We start from the raw sequence: 18,152 nt of genomic DNA on the forward strand, positions 1-18,152 counted from the left end.
TTTACCTCTTTTTTTCTTCCAGATGTAAAATTTCAGTTAGTATATAATAGTGCAGCCAGTTCATCTGTTTTCTTAGTTTGCATTTTATTGCTTCTCTGTCACCGTGCCTGTGAGCTCTTCTTATTCAAAATGAAGGCCAGTAAATGGAGTTGAGGCTTCTCAGGTGGTGCAGTGGTAAAGAATCTGCCTGCCAATGCAGGAGATTGCGGTTCAATCCTTGAATTGGGAAGATGCCATGGAGAAGGAATGGCAACCCACTCCAGTATTCTTGCCTGATGACTCCCACAGACAGAGGAGCCAGATGGGCTATAGTCTATGGGGTCTCAAAGGAGTCAGACACGACTTTGTGACTAAAGAACAACAACAAATGGAGTTGGCGTCTTTTTATTTCTACACAGAAATTTCTGGTGTTGGCCCTTTTTATACTTTGAGACAGTACCAAAATGTGATTTGGTTTAAGTGGCATATGTGGGCACATGTCCAACTGATTCTTTCTTTGCCTGAAACTTTCTGGTGAGCATGGTAGACATTATTAGACTGAGTTGTTTAATTGTTTTTGTGGAATCCTGGCGTATAGAAACTTGCTTTTAGAGAGTTGAATTTACCTTTTGTCAGCTTTTACTTCTTTAACTGTTTTTTAAATAAATGTTTGATATTTAAGTTTATATTTAAATGAAATCTTTACTTCTGATTTTTAAAAAGTCAATAAAAAAGCCTGAATTCATAAAAGTAAGCAGGTACCTTTTCCATTTTTGTTTCCTAAACTTTGCCAAGATTACATTTAAAAATACCATCGTGTCTGATTTTCATGTTACCTGTTCCTGGTGTTACTCAGCCTTCCACCTTTTCTCTCCCTGTAATGTGCTGCTGCTGCTGCTGCTAAGTTGCTTCAGTCATGCCCGACTCTGTGCAGCCCCATAGATGGCAGCCCACCAGGCTCTTCCATCCATGGGATTTTCCAGGCAAGAGTACTGGAGTGGGGTGCCATTACCTTCTCTGCCTGTAATGTGACTGTCTACTAATTATCATGTCCTTCCTCTGTGTGGCATTTAGTCATGGATCATCTGTCAGCTTGGGCTGAAGAGATGTGAAAAAAAAACTGAAAATAAACACTCTTCTAGTCTACGGATACCACAGACTAATAGCTAAACTTAAAGAGTTGGCTAATGAGAAATTTTTTAGCATTTTAAACATTCTAAGTGAGTTAGAGGTGAAAAGTGAAAGTTGCTCACTTGTGTCTGATTCTTTGTGACCCCATGGACTATACAGTCCATGGAATTCTCTAGGCCAGAATACTGGAGTGGGTATCCTTTCCCTTCTCCAGGGGATCTTCCCAACCCAGGGATTGAATCCAGGTCTCCCACATTGCAGGCAGATTCTTTACCAGCTGAGCCACAAGGGAAACCCAAGAATACTGGAGTGGGTAGCCTATCCGTTCTCTGATGGATCTTCCCACCTCAGGAAATGAACCGGGATCTCTTGCATTACAGGCAGATTCTTTACCAACTGAGCTATCAGGGAAGCCCTGATAGAGGTACGGCTGCTGCTGCTAAGTCACTTCAGTCGTGTCTGACTCTGTGTGACCCCATAGACGGAAGCCCACCAGGGTCCCCCTTCCCTGGGATTCTCCAGGCAAGAACACTGGAGTGGGTTGCCATTTCCTTCTCCAATGTGTGAAAGTGAAAAGTGAAAGTGAATTCGCTCAGTTGTGTCCGACCCTTAGCGACCCCACGGACTGCAGCCTACCAGGCTCCTCCATCCATGGGATTTTCTAGGCAAGAATACTGGAGTGGCTTGCCATTGCCTTTACAGAGTAGCTAAAATTCAGTAATACGTTAGGTCTGTTCTGTTCAAAAAGTAGCTGCTAGCCATTTGTGATTATTGAGCCCTTGGGCTATGACTGTTCTGAATTGATACATGTGCTTAAGTGGAAGATTTATATGGGATTTCAAGGACTTAGTATGAAAAAGAAACATAAAATAGATCATTAATTTTTAAATATTGAATACATGTTGAACTGATAATGACTTGGATGTATTAGAGTAAATAAAATATATTATGAAAAATTGACTTCACCTGTTTTAAAAAATTTTATTACCAGGCTATTAAGAGATTTAGTATATATACATCACTTGCATTGTTTTTATAGGGGAAGTCATTGCACTAGATTCTTGCCAATGAACGTGTCTGAAACATCAGTGTTGTCAGTTTCTAGAAGTCAGTTTTTCATTTTTATTTTCTGTATTACACTTTCTGCCTAAATAGAATGTACAGCGTCATCTATGTCACTGAATTTTAAACATGACCTTACATGGGACTCACCAAGCAGACTTTTAATAAGTACTGTTGCCTCACCTTATCCTTAGAGAGTTTGATTTAGTTGATGGGTCTCGGGCTTTGGTATGTATGGAAAAGCTCCTCAGATAATTCTAATATATTGTTAGGTTTGAGAACTGTTGGACCATTTGGTTCAATTTTATTTGTTAAATAGTTGTAGAAATGAATAGATATAGCTTGGAGCAAATACAGATTTTGGTATTAGCGTTGAACTCGGAGCACATCACTTTCCCTCTTTTGTGCATCGACAGTTTGAACAAACATCGAGAGATAGTGAAGGACAGGGAATCCCGGTGTGCTGTAGTCCACGGGCTTGCAAAGAGTTGGTCACACCTGAGTGACTGAACAACAACAGCATCAGTTCATTTCAGTCGCTCAGTCGTGTCCGACTCTCTGCGACCCCATGAATCACAGCATGCCAGGCCTCCCTGTCCATCACCAACTCCCGGAGTTCACTCAAACTCATGTCCATCGAGTTGGTGATGCCATCCAGCCATCTCATTCTCGGTCATCCCCTTCTCCTCCCGCCCCCAACCTTTCCCAGCATCAGAGTCTTTTCCAGTGAGTCAACTCGTCGCATGAGGTGGCCAAAGTATTGGAGTTTCAGCTTTAGCATCAGTCCTTCCAATGAACACCCAGGATTGATCTCCTTTAGAATGGACTGGTTGGATCTCCTTGCAGTCCAAGGGACTCTCAAGAGTCTTCTCCAGCACCACAGTTCAAAAGCATCAATTCTTCGGCGATCAGCTTTCTTCACAGTCCAACTCTCATATCCATACATGACCATGGGAAAAACCATAGCCTTGACTAGACGGACCTTGAGATTACCATAAATTGGTGTAGGGACTTTGAGATATGATTAAATTAAGAAGACATTATCTTGGCTATCTGGATGGGCCCATGGTAATCACAGGGGTCCTTAAAAGAGAGAAGCAGAGAATCATTGTGAGTAGCAGAAGTGAAGACAGGAGCAAAAGGTTGCAGTGATGTGTGGAAAGGGCCGTGTCTATACAGGTGGCCTCTGCTGCTGCTGCTGCTGCTGCTAAGTCACTTCATTTGTGTCCGACTCTGTGTGACCCCATAGATGGAAGCCCACCAGGCTCCCCCATCCCTGGGATTCTCCAGGCAAGAACACTGGAGTGGGTTGCCATTTCCTTCTCCAATGTGTGGAAGTGAAAAGTGAAAGTGAAGTCGCTCAGTTGTGTCCGACCCTTAGCGACCCCAGCCTACCAGGTTCCTCCATCCATGGGATTTTCTAGGCAAGAGCACTAGAGTGGCTTGCCATTGCCTTCTCCGACAAGTGGCCTCTAGAAGCTTTAAAAGGCGAGAAACAGATTCTCTTCTCTTCCCAGGGGACCAGTCTTGCTGACACTTTGACTTTAGCCCAGCGAGACTGATTTTCTCCTGAAATTTAAGATAATACATTTGTGTTGTGTTATGCTACTTAGTTTGGGGTGATTTATTTCAACAGCATTTGGAAATGAATTCAAAGATCAAAGCAAAAATGAATACATACAGAAAGCATTGCGTGCTAGGGTGTGTTCTAAGCAGTTTGCATATACGAGCTCATTTAGTTTACACCATAACCTTATGAAACAGGAACCACTGTTGCTAAACTAAGGCACTGAAAAGTTATGTAACATTTTCAGGACATGATAGATCTAATTAGAGAGATTAAAGAAATGTTTTGTTTTAGAAAACAATGGAATAATCCTTCTGTTATGTTTCATTTGGAAATGAACATAGGTACAGAAAAATTTAAAGAAGCATTGGCTTTGCTCAGCTCTCATGAAACAAATATGAGAAACTGAATGAATTGATTTTTCTAGGAAAGTTGTAACAACCAAGCTTAACTTAGAAGAGAGAGAAGATGGAAGCAGAGTAATTACCATAGAAGAAATAGAACAACCTGTTAAAGAGAAACCCTCCCTTTTCATATACTAATCTAACAGACTTAGGTGATACTGGAGGGGAAATCTACCATACTTTTATGAAATGGATAATACCAATGCGGTGTAAACTGGTAGAATAGAAAACAGGGTTACAAAAGTTTTACATGATGCTGGCAAAACTTGGTAAAGATTGTACATTGGAAGCTTGATCAGTCTCACAAATGAATATCAGTATTAATTGCCATAAATAAATATTAGCAGAATCAAAGCTCATTAAAGAATAATATACCATGTCAGATGTGATTATTTACTAACCTCATGAATGCAAAGACAGTTCCTTTTGTAAATCACCACGTAAATAAATGAAAAGTCTGATTTCATCACTTCTGTAGATTTTGAAAAGCTATCTCACGAAGAGTGGAATATGACTTAGTGACTGAAAAACAACAAAAGGCATTGATGGCTTTTTGCTTTAAAATGATAACATCTATGTGTGTGTCTGTGTGTATGTGTGTGTGTAATGTGTGTATGTCTGTTTCCAAAGCTGCATCATGATCACTGGGCCAACACTGGAAACGTTATCATTAACCAGAATAAAACAGTGATAATCAGTGACAAGAGGACTTCGAGAGGACAAGTTGCTCAAGTCGAGTCTTGAAGAATGAGTCATTGTTTACCCAGCAGATGAGTGAAAGTCTGTTCAAAGGAGAGGGGCTAAATAGTACACTGTCACAGCAATGTGAAAAAAAAAATTGGTAAGTTCAGGGGAGGAATTTTCAGATAAAAAGAAGAGATGATTTGATTGGAGCTGGTGAAAGGAGGTGGTTATCCCTCTGTGTCCTCAGGCTCAGCACCTATAGATAAAACCAAATGCAGATGGAAAATATTCAAGAAAAAAAAATTCCACTAGTTGCAAAAAGCCAAAGTTGGATTTGCTGCAACAATTAACATAGCGTTTACATTGTATTTACAACTATTTACATGGCATTTTGTTGTATTCGGTAATCTAGAGATGATTTAAAGTAAATGGGTTATACTTGTTATATGCAGACGCAAATCCATTTTATCAAGGGACTTGAGCATCCTCAGAATTTGGGATCTGAGGGGAGGTCCTGGAACCAGTCCCTCAAGGATACAGAGGGATTACCTAATTTTTAAAAATCCTTTCATAGTGGCTTTAAAAATCAGTGTATATATAGTGTTGTATATAGTGTTGATGTGCTCAGTCGCTCAGTCATGTCCAACTCTAACCCCATGGACTGTAGCCCGCCAGGCTCCTCTGTCCATGGGATTCTTCAGGCAAAAACACTGGAGTGGGTTGCCATTTCCTTCTCCATATCGTGTTTATAAGAGGAATTAATTGGACTTCATGCAAGTTTCCATTGTTCTTAGGAGCTTTAAGAATAGATTGTTTGGAAACTTTGCTTGCTTGCTTCAGTATCTGTGAGCTTCACTTAATTCACAGGTTAGTTCTGAAGTCAGTGGACGAGGTGAAATGAAGGCCTAGTTGAAAGTATCCTTGAAAACCCTTTAAATTTACTCTAAAGAAGGGAATGAAAGCATGTTGTTTTCACTAAATTCATTATAGTTTTTTCCCAACAATGAAGCAGGTTTGCTTTTGTATATAGTGAAATATATTGAAGCCAGATTTTTTAGAAGCTCTGTTACAATAAAAATGCATGTCTTTACTTGGAATCAAACCCAGTTCTGAATAGATACTGTTGAGTTAGCATAAATTAATCACACGTGAAACTGTGCCACTCTCTAGCTGTTGTACTTGGAGGTTGTAGTAGATGCTTGTTTTCTCTGTCTCCCTCTTCCTCCTCCTCCTCTTCCTCTCTCTCATTCTCTTTTTGCAGTAGCCCTTGGTTTTGCTTTGGGAATCCTTTCTTCCCCTACTCTTGGTTCCTTAGGGACCAGGCAGAATTCCACCTTCCTGTTGCAATAATGAACGTGAAGTCCATGACTCAGGCCCAGGCCAGTCAGCCGAGTGTACCCTCTTTTGGACGAAGTGGTTTGTTTAAGAAGTGGGTAAGGTCATGTATGGATGTGAGCGTTGGACTGTGAAGAAAACTGATCGCCAAAGAATTGATGCTTTTGAACTATGGTGTTGGAGAAGACTCTTGAGAATCCCTTCGATTGCAAGGAGATCCAACCAGTCCATTCTAAAGGAGATCAATCCTGGGTGTTCATTGGAAGGACTGATGCTAAAGTTGAAGCTCCGATACTTTGGCCACCTCATGTGAAGAGTTGACTCATTGGAAAAGACTCTGATGCTGGGAGGGATTAGGGGCAGGAGGAGACGGGGACGACACAGAATGAGATGGCTGGATGGCATCACCGACTCAATGGACATGAGTTTGAGTGAACTCCGGGTATTGGTGATGGACAGGGAGGCCTGGCGTGCTGTGATTCATGGGGTCGCAAAGAGTCGGACACAAGTGAGTGACTGAACTGAACTGAACCTAGTGCTTCTGACAGATGAAATTCTGTGTAAGCAGATGCAAAATTCATGCTAGGTGTAAATTGTTCCCCAATACCTCAGTCACTTTGGAACACATTTGCCTTTTTGAAGCAAGTGTTAATGGCTGAAATGTTTGTATGTGAAACCTAAGACTGTAGCCAGCATCTGGGGAGACATCTTCCTGAAGCAGAACCCTTGAATGCCTCCATACCTTAAGTGAGAGCACTCTTTGGGTATTTTCAGTCATTATGATCCATATGATCTTTTATGTTTAATCTGGTTTGATTTGCATTTTCTATTCCTTTTAATAGAATTCTTTAGAAAAAAAATTTTTTAGACTAGTTCTAGATTTACCAAAATGTTGCAGATAGTATACAGTTCCTATTTATCTCATATCCAATTTCCACTTTTGGTAACATCTTACATTAAAATGGCACTTTCGTCACACGTAATGAACCAAAATTTACACACAGTTATTATCTAAGGTTCATATTTTATTTGAATTTTGGTTTTTACTTAATGTCCTTTTTCTATTCCAGGATACCAAAAATCTTTAGTCATCATTTCTCCTTGGGCTCGTCTTGCTTGGGACAGTTCTTAAACTTTTTGAATTTTCAGTGCCTGTAGGTTATTTTCTAGACTGTCCTCAGTTTGAGTTTGTCTGACTTTTTCCTCATGCTTATACCAGGGTTATAGGTTCTTTGCGGGGAGTACTGCTACAGTTCTCTTTTAAAAATGACTTTTCGGGCCACAATCATGAACACGAGAAGATAAGTATGAATTATTGTTCTTCCCTGTAAGATTTTTACACTTTTTATTTTTAAAAATTTATTTAAAACTTACCTACCTTCTTCCTGCAAAACTAAAATGCAGTCTCTTTCCTTGTCTCGTCCTGCCCTCATTTAATGCCTCTTTTATCATTCCTATAGCATCTTCACTCAAGATTTGTCATGTTGGGCTATTACAATATTTGAAATAAATCTGTATTTAAATGGCTTATGTGGGCTTATAAAAATGTTGCACTATTAAAATGTTATCTGAAACATGAAAGTTTAATTCAAGATAAACTTGTCCCATTTTCAGGAGTTTTGCTCTAATATCTGTATTTCCATAATGCAGAATTCTTTATGCAGCTGAGCTAGGCACACTGTTTTTGGCATGTCCTGCAGTACGTTCGGAGAAGGCAATGGCGAGCCACTCCAGTACTCTTGCCTAGAAAATCCCATGGATGGAGGAGCCTGGTAGGCTGCAGTCCGTGGGGTCGCTAGGGGTCGGACACGACTGAGCGACTTCACTTTCTCTTTTCACTTTCACACATTGGAGAAGGAAATGGCAACCCACTCCAGTGTTCTTGCCTGGAGAATCCCCGGGACGGGGGACCCTGGTGGGCTTCTGTCTATGGGGTCACACAGAGTCGGACACGACTGAAGTGACGCAGCAGCAGCAGCAGTACGTTACTTAATGTGGGTTACTGGGTGCTGTGATGTCTCAGACTCTCACATCCATCACTTTTCTCCATTACTGTTCCTGCTGCCAATTGCAGGAAATTTCAGTACATGATTACATTCTGTCATTTGCCTTTGGCAAGTAGTTCTGACAAATGGAAGATTAAAATTTAGCTGCTATAGGTTTAAACCACATCCTTTGTGTCAGATAAAAATACCTCCTGGGGTATTTTCCTGGTTTAACTGAAGCAGTCATTTTGTCCATTTTCAATGAAATGGGAGTTTCATTGAGCTTCACAGCATGGTGTGCCTTGGGGACATCTCTTGATTATCCTGTATCTCAATTTACATCATTTAAATTTCAAATAGCAGCACTTCCAAAGTGAGTCAGAACATTTGACAAATGAAAACTCATTGATTCCTTATACTATATTTTATTGAAATGTACTGTTATGAAATATAAGCCTTTGATGTCGTTTGGAGAATAAATAAGATACACATACACACATATATTTTGGGGACAACTTAGTAAAGGCCAGATTAAAGTATAATTTGAGTTTCAAATCAATCATGTTTGGTAGCCCAAATAAGGTTTTTTTCTATGTAAAGTGAGCAGTATTTTAGCCCCCAAACTAAAACTTTGTTGCTTTTCTGTAAGTATCCTTGATCACAAATGTTGTTGTTGTTCAGTTGCTAAGTCACGACCAACTCTTTGGTGACCCCATGGACTGTAGCCCCCATGGACAGTCTCCTCTGTCCATGGGATTTCCAAAGCAAGAATAGTGGCGTGGGTTGCCATTTTCTTCTCTAGGAGATCTTCCCTATCCAGGGATCGAACCTCCATCTCCTGCACTGGTGGGCGGATCCTTTACTGCTGAGCTGCATGGGAAGCCCTGGGTCACAAATATTCAAGTACAGTTGCTTAAGTACATAACCTGCCTTAAAGTTTCCTAGAACATTGGGTGTAAGATACTTTGCTCTAATTGCCATCTGGAATGTTTCCGGTTGTACTGCCTTATGCCCAGTAGTAGCTGTTAGGTGCCACCCACTGTGGTAGATTCATAAAGCATTTAAATAAGAAATATTATTTAACACACCAGAAATGGTGTGTATTCTGTTGAGGCTTATTAAGCAGCATGGTTAATAATGATTAGTATTGGTATAGCTTTAATGAGAATCAGTTCAGTTCAGTTCAGTTGTGTCTGATTGTTTGCGACTCCAGGGACTGCAGCATGCCAGGCTTCCCTGTCCATCATCAACTCCTGGAGCTTGCTCAAACTCATGTCCATCGAGTCGGTGATGCTGTCCAACCATCTCACCCTCTGTCGTCCCCTTCTCCTCCTGCCTTCAGTCTTTCCCAGCATCAGGGTCTTTTCCAATGAGTGAACTCTTCGCATCAGGTGGCCAAAGTATTGGAGCTTCAGCTTCAGCATCAGTCCTTCCAATGAATATTCAGGATTGATTTCCTTTAGGATTGACTGATTTGATCTCCTTACAGTCCAAGGGACTCTCAAGAGTCTTCTCTAATACCACAGTTCAAAGCATCAATTCTTTGGCACTCAGCTTTCTTTACAGTCCAACTCTCAATCCATACATGACTACTGGAAAAACCATAGCTTTTGGCTGCAGTCACCATCTGCAGTGATTTTGGAGCCCAAAAAAATAGTCTGTCACTGTTTCAATTGTTTCCCCACCTATTTGCCATGAAGTGATTGCCTCAAATAGATTGAAGAACTCCAAAATAAAAAAGGCCAAAGAAGGTGATGCATTTTCTTCTTTCAGGTTGTCAGAACTCTGAGCCAAGAAGCGACAACTTCCTCCTTGTCATGTATTACAAACACCACGCTTTTCCTTCCATTTCTCCGCATTGAGAGGTGGTAACTCGTTAGAGGGTATAGTTGATAGTTACGTTACTGTCTCACTCATTCAAGCCTCTTATTTACCACTTGCATCTTGTGAACAGCCCTTCCATTTTTAAACTGATAAGAGTTACAGGAGTAAAAAGTGGTTTTTATACCCTTCATTTAGGAATGCTGATTTGTTCACTTGGATTATTGATCATTTCAGACAGTAAAAGCAAATCATTTTGGGGGCTTAATTTTTGTTCTTGTTGCTTTTCTATGTGACCACCTGATCATTATGTAGCTGGGCAGTCAGATAAATAGAATCAGCTGAAGAACTTGAAGTGCAGATTCTATAAGCAGGTCTCTAGAAATCCAGTAGGTCATATGGAGGGTGGGGAGACCTGTCTTTTTTAAGCTGCTCATCTTGTTCTGATGCCCAGTGGTGCATGTTTGTGTTGTTCTCTTACATACTCTCTGAGGAGCACCTGCTCTTGGCTTCTGAGGGCCCTGAGATGTGCAGGGAATGAAGAGCTGTTCTGTTGTGTTGGGTGTGCAGTAGTTCTGATGGTAGCATCTTTATTTCATAGTAAAACTCAGAACAGCTGAAATGGAGTCTGTAGTAAATATTGATACTAGTTTTAAAACATTATTTTTTATTCAGTTGTTTTTGCAGTAATGTGATATATGCATTTTTGAAAAAAATCTTGTGATTTTACAAACCTTGTACTGAAAATAAAAGGTCTGGTAAAAAATAGGGTTGCACAAATCATTCAAGATCTATACAGCTTTCTACCCAAAGCACTAATAAAAGCAATAACGATTCTAATAGAGGACAGTTTAAGAGATATGTCAAATCGTGAGCTAGTGAAGAAGTAATACAGTAAATGTAGGATTTTACCTTTAAAGAAGGGTGATGGATGCTCGATAGAGCGAGTGGCAGAATGAGGAGCTGAGCGTGCTGAATCACAGAGGAAATGTGCATCACCGGGAGGAAGCACTATGCAAAAAGCCCGGGACACCGGCTGGGGCCAAATTGAACCAGCAGCACAGTGGCCAGAGTGGGCATCACGTACAGTTCGCTGACCCCCGAATTTTGCCACCACACTCCCCCGGGTAGTGAAATTGGTGTTAAACTGGACATACCTGGCTGAAGACATAATCCGTGGGAAAAATTGTTACATACAGTCTGAGTCATAGTGACACATTGCCCTACTTACCAAGCTCATGTGAACTAATTCATGTTACAGAAACCTGTTGGAGCAGGAAGATCATACTTGGTGCCCGTTTGGGGGCAGGCCTCACGGTGAAGTGTGTGAGTTCAGGCTCCTTCCGCCCTCGTGTTCCTTAGGTAGATCACTGTCCCTCTTTATGCCTGTTCCTTTTGTATTTTTAAAAGTATTTTGAAAGTGTTTCTGTAAGTGCTATGGGAAAGCAGAAAGAAGAATGCTTGGACTGGGAAATAATTTGAAAATTTCCTTCACAATGAACCTAGGAGGTTAGTACCACTTACAAATTGTGTGATTTTTGGGAAAGCCTCAGTTTCCTCATGTGTAATTCAGGGACAGTGTTTTGATTGCAGCATGTGACTAGAATTAGTATGAGATGCTATGTGAAAATTTACCATCCAGTTGTAAGGTACAAGGAAGCATGCATTTCTGAAGTTAAGTTTCCTAGCTAACTTCAGAGTAGACCTTCAGATTACTTCTAGCTTCGAAAATACTGGGATCTCTGAAGTTTGTATAAGTTGCTAGTATTTATTTTCAGTTCCTGTCACAAATGTTTCTCTGGCCCTTCACTGTTTTCAGCTGTAAGTAGCCACTGGCCAAATTTTTCTTTACTATCATGTTATAGACATTTGCAGCAGATACTCATTCAGGTGAGGGTTCTTAATTTCAAGAAAATAGCCTAAGAAAAAACGTCAACAACAGCATAAGAATTACCCCCATATCAGTTTACAACCTGTGTCTAGGCAGTTGAGCCTTCTGTCACTTTGGCGTCATTTGCTGAATGTTTCGAGGAAGGGTCTTAGTACCCTGACTGATATCCCCAGTTTTTCTGGTTGATTATTTTCATCTATTTCAGGTTAATCTTTAAGAAGTTAAGACATTTACTTTTTGCCCTCATATTGCCCTAGCTGATCAGAGACTTCATTTCATCCAGCTCTTCCTCCCTCCCCATCCCTCTTACAAAAAAAAATTTTTTTTTGCACTGCTGATTTCAAGTAAATTAAGTTCTAATTAAAATAATTTTCACCTTAAGGTTTGAATGCTCAACAAGCTTGACACTCTCAAAGATAATATGCTTTTCAGATGGTTGTTCATCAAAACAAATCTCTAAGTAGGTTATGAGTCATTGTTCCTAATGAGTGTGTGCAGATCCTTGAACTGTTTCGGGGCAGAGAAGAGGACTGAGGATCTCTGTTTTAAAGTCGCACTTGCAGAAATAGCCTCAGTTTTTTCCTTGGAAAACAATGCTGTATATGACCATAGTGTCTTGTTTGTTTATTCCCGGTGTTGCCCCTGTGTTTATTATTAAGCTATTTAATGTTAGACTATGCAGTTATTGAGATTATAATGAATTCAGTTCTCAGTGCTTTTTCTTAGAAGTTTATAGTTTTCTAAAATCTGTTATTTCAAATGTAAAATTCCTACCCTTCACTTAGTTTCTTTTTCTAAAGTGTTATTCACTTTGAAATATGTCAGAGTGCTTTGAAAATAGTAAATCACTTTAGTGATCTAAGGTGATATTTTTGTTTTGCTGGTGTGGTATCTTCTTTGTATTTTATATTTGAACATGGCAGAATGGGTGATAATCACTGGCGTGTTATTGGATGCTGGCAGAAAAATCAGTGCATCCTGAATTGTCTTTTCCATTTCTTCACTTAAGGATGCCTTGTTAGTTTGTGGATATGCCTGCTGTTTGTAGAATCTTTCACTGTTGTAATAGTTCTTTGACTTGGAGATTCTGAAACACTGGCCAAATCGTTAACAGTGTTTTCTTGTTGGGGGAAGGGGGTAGAGAGGAGATTGTCTAGTTCTCCTTGGCAAATCTACGTTACTTGATACTAATTTGTTGGATTTCTGAGCTCATGAAGGTTTATTAATGTTTATTCTTCTGTATTATCATGAGCCCATATTTTTTCAGATATTCAGCCTTATAAATATTTCTTTGATCTCTTGATTCCTGCTAATCAATTAATATCAGTTGTTTAAGAGCTGGTGAGCTAGGCTTAATATACTAGAATGTGATAATCCTTCATTTAATAAATTTTCACGTAATTGGTAATTTATTCCAGAATATCAGTTGTTCCTTTTTCATGCTCAGATAGGAGTGATTTTAATGTTTCTGTCCTTTTAAGAATATTTTATAGTTCACACAGCTTTTTTGCTGCCTTCTAAAATAGTAGGAACTAATTAGTGGCAGACATCTTGGTATTAGTCACAGACTGTTCAGATGTGTGCAGGTATTGCCATTGTCCTTAGCAGGCTGTGTAGGAGGGACGTGGAATGTCATAGTTGATAGCAGAGATTGCAAGAGCCCTTCTAGGTTAGAAGTTAAACAACACTTGAAGCTTTTTAATGTGCTGTATCTTGGAGAGCTACCCTACTATGCCTGGTGAAGTCATGCAAGAATATATTATCTACGGGACTTTGCTTACTCTTGTCTTAGCATTTTCTATCATTTTACAACTTTGCTGTGTATTTGATTACTGTTTATTTTAGAAGGCTGGTAGATAAGGTAGAAAACATGAGACTAAAGCAGTCAGTATAGCCTTTAGGAATTAATGCCTGTAAAGGAAATAAGAGCTCAAGGAACCGGTAGAACAACACTACTGGGAGAGATAGAATCAGCAAGGCCTGGAATGCTCGAGATCATACAGGACCTGATTTCTTCAACAGATATGTAACAACAGCGGAGGAGAGGAAATCCTTAAATCTCAAGATTATTAACTAAAGTATTAGCTAGAATATCATGTGTGAACTTCCTGATTCAAACAAACTGTGTTAAAAAAAAAGGTTTGTGCACTGACTAGGTATTTGTGATATTTCTTCAAGTGAGATAATGATATTTTAATAATTTTAAAGGAGCCATTATGAAAATTTTGTTTCCTCTTCTAAGGAAACATTAGCATTTTCTTCTAGATCCTAAAGCTCAATTCATGAAATGTTTTTAATTATACCTTCCATTTTTAAAGCATCTTTTATTTACAAATGTTGTGTTCCGTGGGTACTTTTATATACTGTTTCATCTAATCACTTTTCATCTAATCACTTTGATTGCAGTATGATTGGGCATGTTTATTCTGTTCAGATGAGGAAATTGAGCTTCAGAGATCTCAAGTAAATTGCCCATATTCGTACAGGTAATAAGTGGCACTGAAGGAATTTGAGTTATCTGGTCCTCATTAAATTAAAAAAAAAAATCCAACATTATTTCTAAACTGGAAACCATAGACTCAAAATCAGTACTGTTTTCAGTTGCTTTGTGTGTTTCACTTCAGTGGTACTTGTAATAGTGAAATGGTAGCTTAATGAATTGGGTATCAATTCACCAAGTAAACATCAGTTCAGTTCAGTTCAGTCACTCAGTTGTGTCTGACTCTTTGCGACCACATGAACAGCAGCGCACCAGGCCTCCCTGTCCATCACCAACTCCCGGAGTCCACCCAAACCCATGTCCATTGAGTTGGTGATGCCATCCAACCATCTCATCCTCTGTGGTCCCCTTCTCTTCCTGCCCTCAATCTTTCCCAGCATCAGGATCTTTCAAATGAGTCAGCTCTTCTCATCAGGTGGCCAAAGTATTGGAGTTTCAGCTAACATCAAGTTAGTTCAGTTTCTGCTTATCACAGCAAAGGCACAGTGATATAACTTGAAGATTGTGAATTGACACTTAAAGACAGCTTTATTATTTTGCAAATACTGCTTGAGACGGCATAAAATGTAGTTTTGATCATTATATCTTTTCATTATATTCGTTGATATCTATGGTATGTTGAGATGGAAACTTAGCCTTCAAGAGAAGAAACCTAGAGTAGATCTTTTAATTCATGAAGTTAATTTATTTAAAACTAAAACCTGAAATAGCTAATACATTTTTATATTAAAAATTACATATTGTGAATAAATTTAAAGATGAACGTAAGAATTGCCCACAATCTTTTGTTGTGTAGATTGCCAAGCTTTTTTTCTATAGGTGTGTGTACTGAAAGTATGATTTTTCTTATAATGGAATCACATTAAAACATTTTTTTTGTAGTTACTGATTCCAAACAAATACAGTGGTTAAAAATTGCATTGGAGGAGTCCAGTTAGGTAGCCTGTCAAGTTGGAGTGTTTTTCTTCAACCAATATTATTTATGTGAGATGATTCTAGAATGTGTGATAATTGATGGTAGGTAGTGATTCAGTGAAAGCATAGCCTGAGATTATATTTATTGAAAGTAATTTTCTACATTTATAATAAACATTTTATATATGTATATATTTAAAACTTGAATACCAGAAAGTATGCCTTTAATCTTTGCTTATTTGGATAAAGATGTAGAACTTAATTTAAAATGATAGACCATTTCACATGAGTTTTGAGAGAACTTGTTCATATACTTGTGAAATTTCCACGTAATATCACTTATTAAGAATATTGAAAGTATCATGCTGAATTGACTTAAGATCTAATTTTATATGCACTTACTTTGTAATGCTTGAGGGGATAATATGAGCTTTTAGTTCTGATTTTTGATTTTGCATTCTTCACATTCAGAAAAGGGATTCAGATAATTAGAAAACAACCTCTTAATTTAGTTGAGTTTGGTTTCCTTTTACTTACTAAATTACTACTCTCTTTTAAATAATGGTAAAAATTACAGAGTTAAGCCAAACGTTTGCAGATTGAGATATCTTACTCTTCAGTGTTTGTATAAGCACAGTGATGAAAACATTTTATGGCTTCAGTGATGATGATGAAAATGATGGCTATCATTTCTGGGCCGGGTCTTATCTATACTGTGCAATATGATAATTGTATTACATGCATTATTTCTAATACATACATTAACCTTCAGTTCAGTTCAGTCGCTCCAGTCGTGTCCGATTCTTTGCGACCCCATGAATCACAGCATGCCAGGCCTCCCTGTCCATCACCAACTCTCAGAGTTCACTCAGACTCATGTCCATCGAGCTGGTGATGCCATCCAGCCATCTCATTCTCTGTCCTCCCCGTCTCCTCCCACCCCCAATCCTTCCCAGCATCAGAGTCTTTTCCAGTGAGTCAACTCATCGCATGAGGTGGCCAAAGTACTGGAGTTTCAGTTTTAGCGTCAGTCCTTCCAATGAACACCCAGGATTGATCTTCTCTAGAATGGACTGGTTGGATCTCCTTGCAGTCCACAACATTACAAGGTTGTTATTACTCTTTTAGAGATCACCAAACTGAGACTCAAGTTACTTGCCCTAAACCACATGATTTGTAAACAGCATGGTTGAGATTTGAGTCTCTGACTTCAAAATGTTGATACTTCCTGTTCTATTGAAAATTGTTTTTTCCCCCTAGGTTTTATAATCAGCTTTTTGAAATGAAAGTTTTTTTTCATGAATATATTTTTGTGATGACATATTCAGGTAGCCATTTTTTTGGAAATTTCATTTAGTTCTTTTGAACAGTTCAGAGTTAGTGCTCTCTCTAAATACATGTTTCTACTAAGCAAAATCTTCTCTAACGTGAAATGTTCCATTTTCTAGCCAAGGAGACAAAGCTTGTCCACAGAATGCTTCACAGCTCTGACTTCTACAATAGATACACCACATGGCTCTTCAGAAAATTATGTATTCTAAATGTGAAGTGTGTGTCTGACTGTAGTGTATACATGTTTATCAAATAATTGTATTAGAAAAGTTGAACAAGAATCCTTCTAAGATATTTTCAGTGTCTGAAGATTTTCCTTTAATGTAAATGTACCATATAAAGTGTTCAAATGTCATCCTTTATCAACCTTTCTTCTACTATATATTCATTCTACATTTTAATGGATTTATATCTTTAAATTGTTTTTCTCTTGAAATAAAAAATGCATTCTACTTTGGGATTCTTAAACTGTTGCTCAGAATGCTTTTCCCCTTCCTGTAGGAATTAGGAGCTTCTCTTTCCCTCAACTTCTTTGCCTGTTGGTCAGTAGAAGATGAAGAATCAGCTGGTTCTAAACTGATAGACTTTTGGGATTTAGGTCAGGGACTTGTGCTCTGAAAAGCTTGTGGTGGGAGTGGAGTCTGGTCAGATTTTAAACCAATCAGGAAAAAGGGTTAAATCCCCGCTATCTGTAAGAATGGCCCTCTCAACCTCTGGTGGCCACAGGCCCCACTCCGCTTGGTTTCTTTCCTGCCTCTGTCTTTGATTTTTGCCAGATATTCCTAAGCTACCAAAGAAGAGAGCAAGAAGAACGACCACGTGTTGATTCTGAACTTAAGCACATTTTTTTTTTTTTTTTTAAAGCTTCACAGTCAGAACTATGAGAACAAGTCTTGAACAACTGCTTGGTGCGTAAGTCAGCTTGGGAGGACGGGAGGCTCTCCCTGCAGCGGGGATGCGGGGTGGAGAGGTGGGAGTCTGATGTGACAGCAGGACTGGAAGAGGAGACTTCCTGAGGCTCTCACATTAGCCAGACTGCCCATGGTGTTCTGTGTGCAAATGCTGCTTCCAGTGTACTTTTTCATGTTTGAAAGTGCTTGAGGAAGGGAGGTAAATAAACCATGAGAGTGAAAGAGTCAAATAAATGATTAGAAGGAAAGATAAATAGGATCTATGAAAGCACATGATTTTTTGCCAAATTGCCCTGCACAGAGGTTATACCAGTATATATTCCCACCAACAGTGTATATGCATTTTCCCACATCTTCTTTCAGACAGCTTGTTAAAACTTTAAAAAAATCTTTGCCTGATAGATTAAAAAGGCATCTTATTGTGTTTCTTTTTTCATTTTTATTGAATGAAGTAGATAAGTTTTATTATGTTTTTATGATTCTTTCATGTCTTTCTGTTATTATTCTGTTTAAGCTTTTTGCCTGTTTATCTTTTGGGTTGTTGGATTTTAAAGATATATAGGCACCTTTTATATATATATATATAAAAGAAATTAACCCATTGTGATAGGTTCCAAATATTTTTACTTAATTAA

The 18,152-nt window shown here is 38.8% G+C and overlaps 1 protein-coding gene across 1 annotated transcript in view; it reads left to right on the plus strand.

The window, feature by feature from the left end:
- Positions 1-18,152, plus strand: part of ARHGAP32 (Rho GTPase activating protein 32) — a 194,354-nt gene that overhangs the window by 47,324 nt on the left and 128,878 nt on the right. The gene's annotated exons all lie outside the window — the stretch shown is intronic.

This window comes from Moschus berezovskii, chromosome 25 (genome assembly GCF_049115385.1).
Source record: "Moschus berezovskii isolate FMDL1 chromosome 25, NW_MosBer_1.0, whole genome shotgun sequence".
Taxonomy (NCBI): domain Eukaryota; kingdom Metazoa; phylum Chordata; class Mammalia; order Artiodactyla; family Moschidae; genus Moschus; species Moschus berezovskii.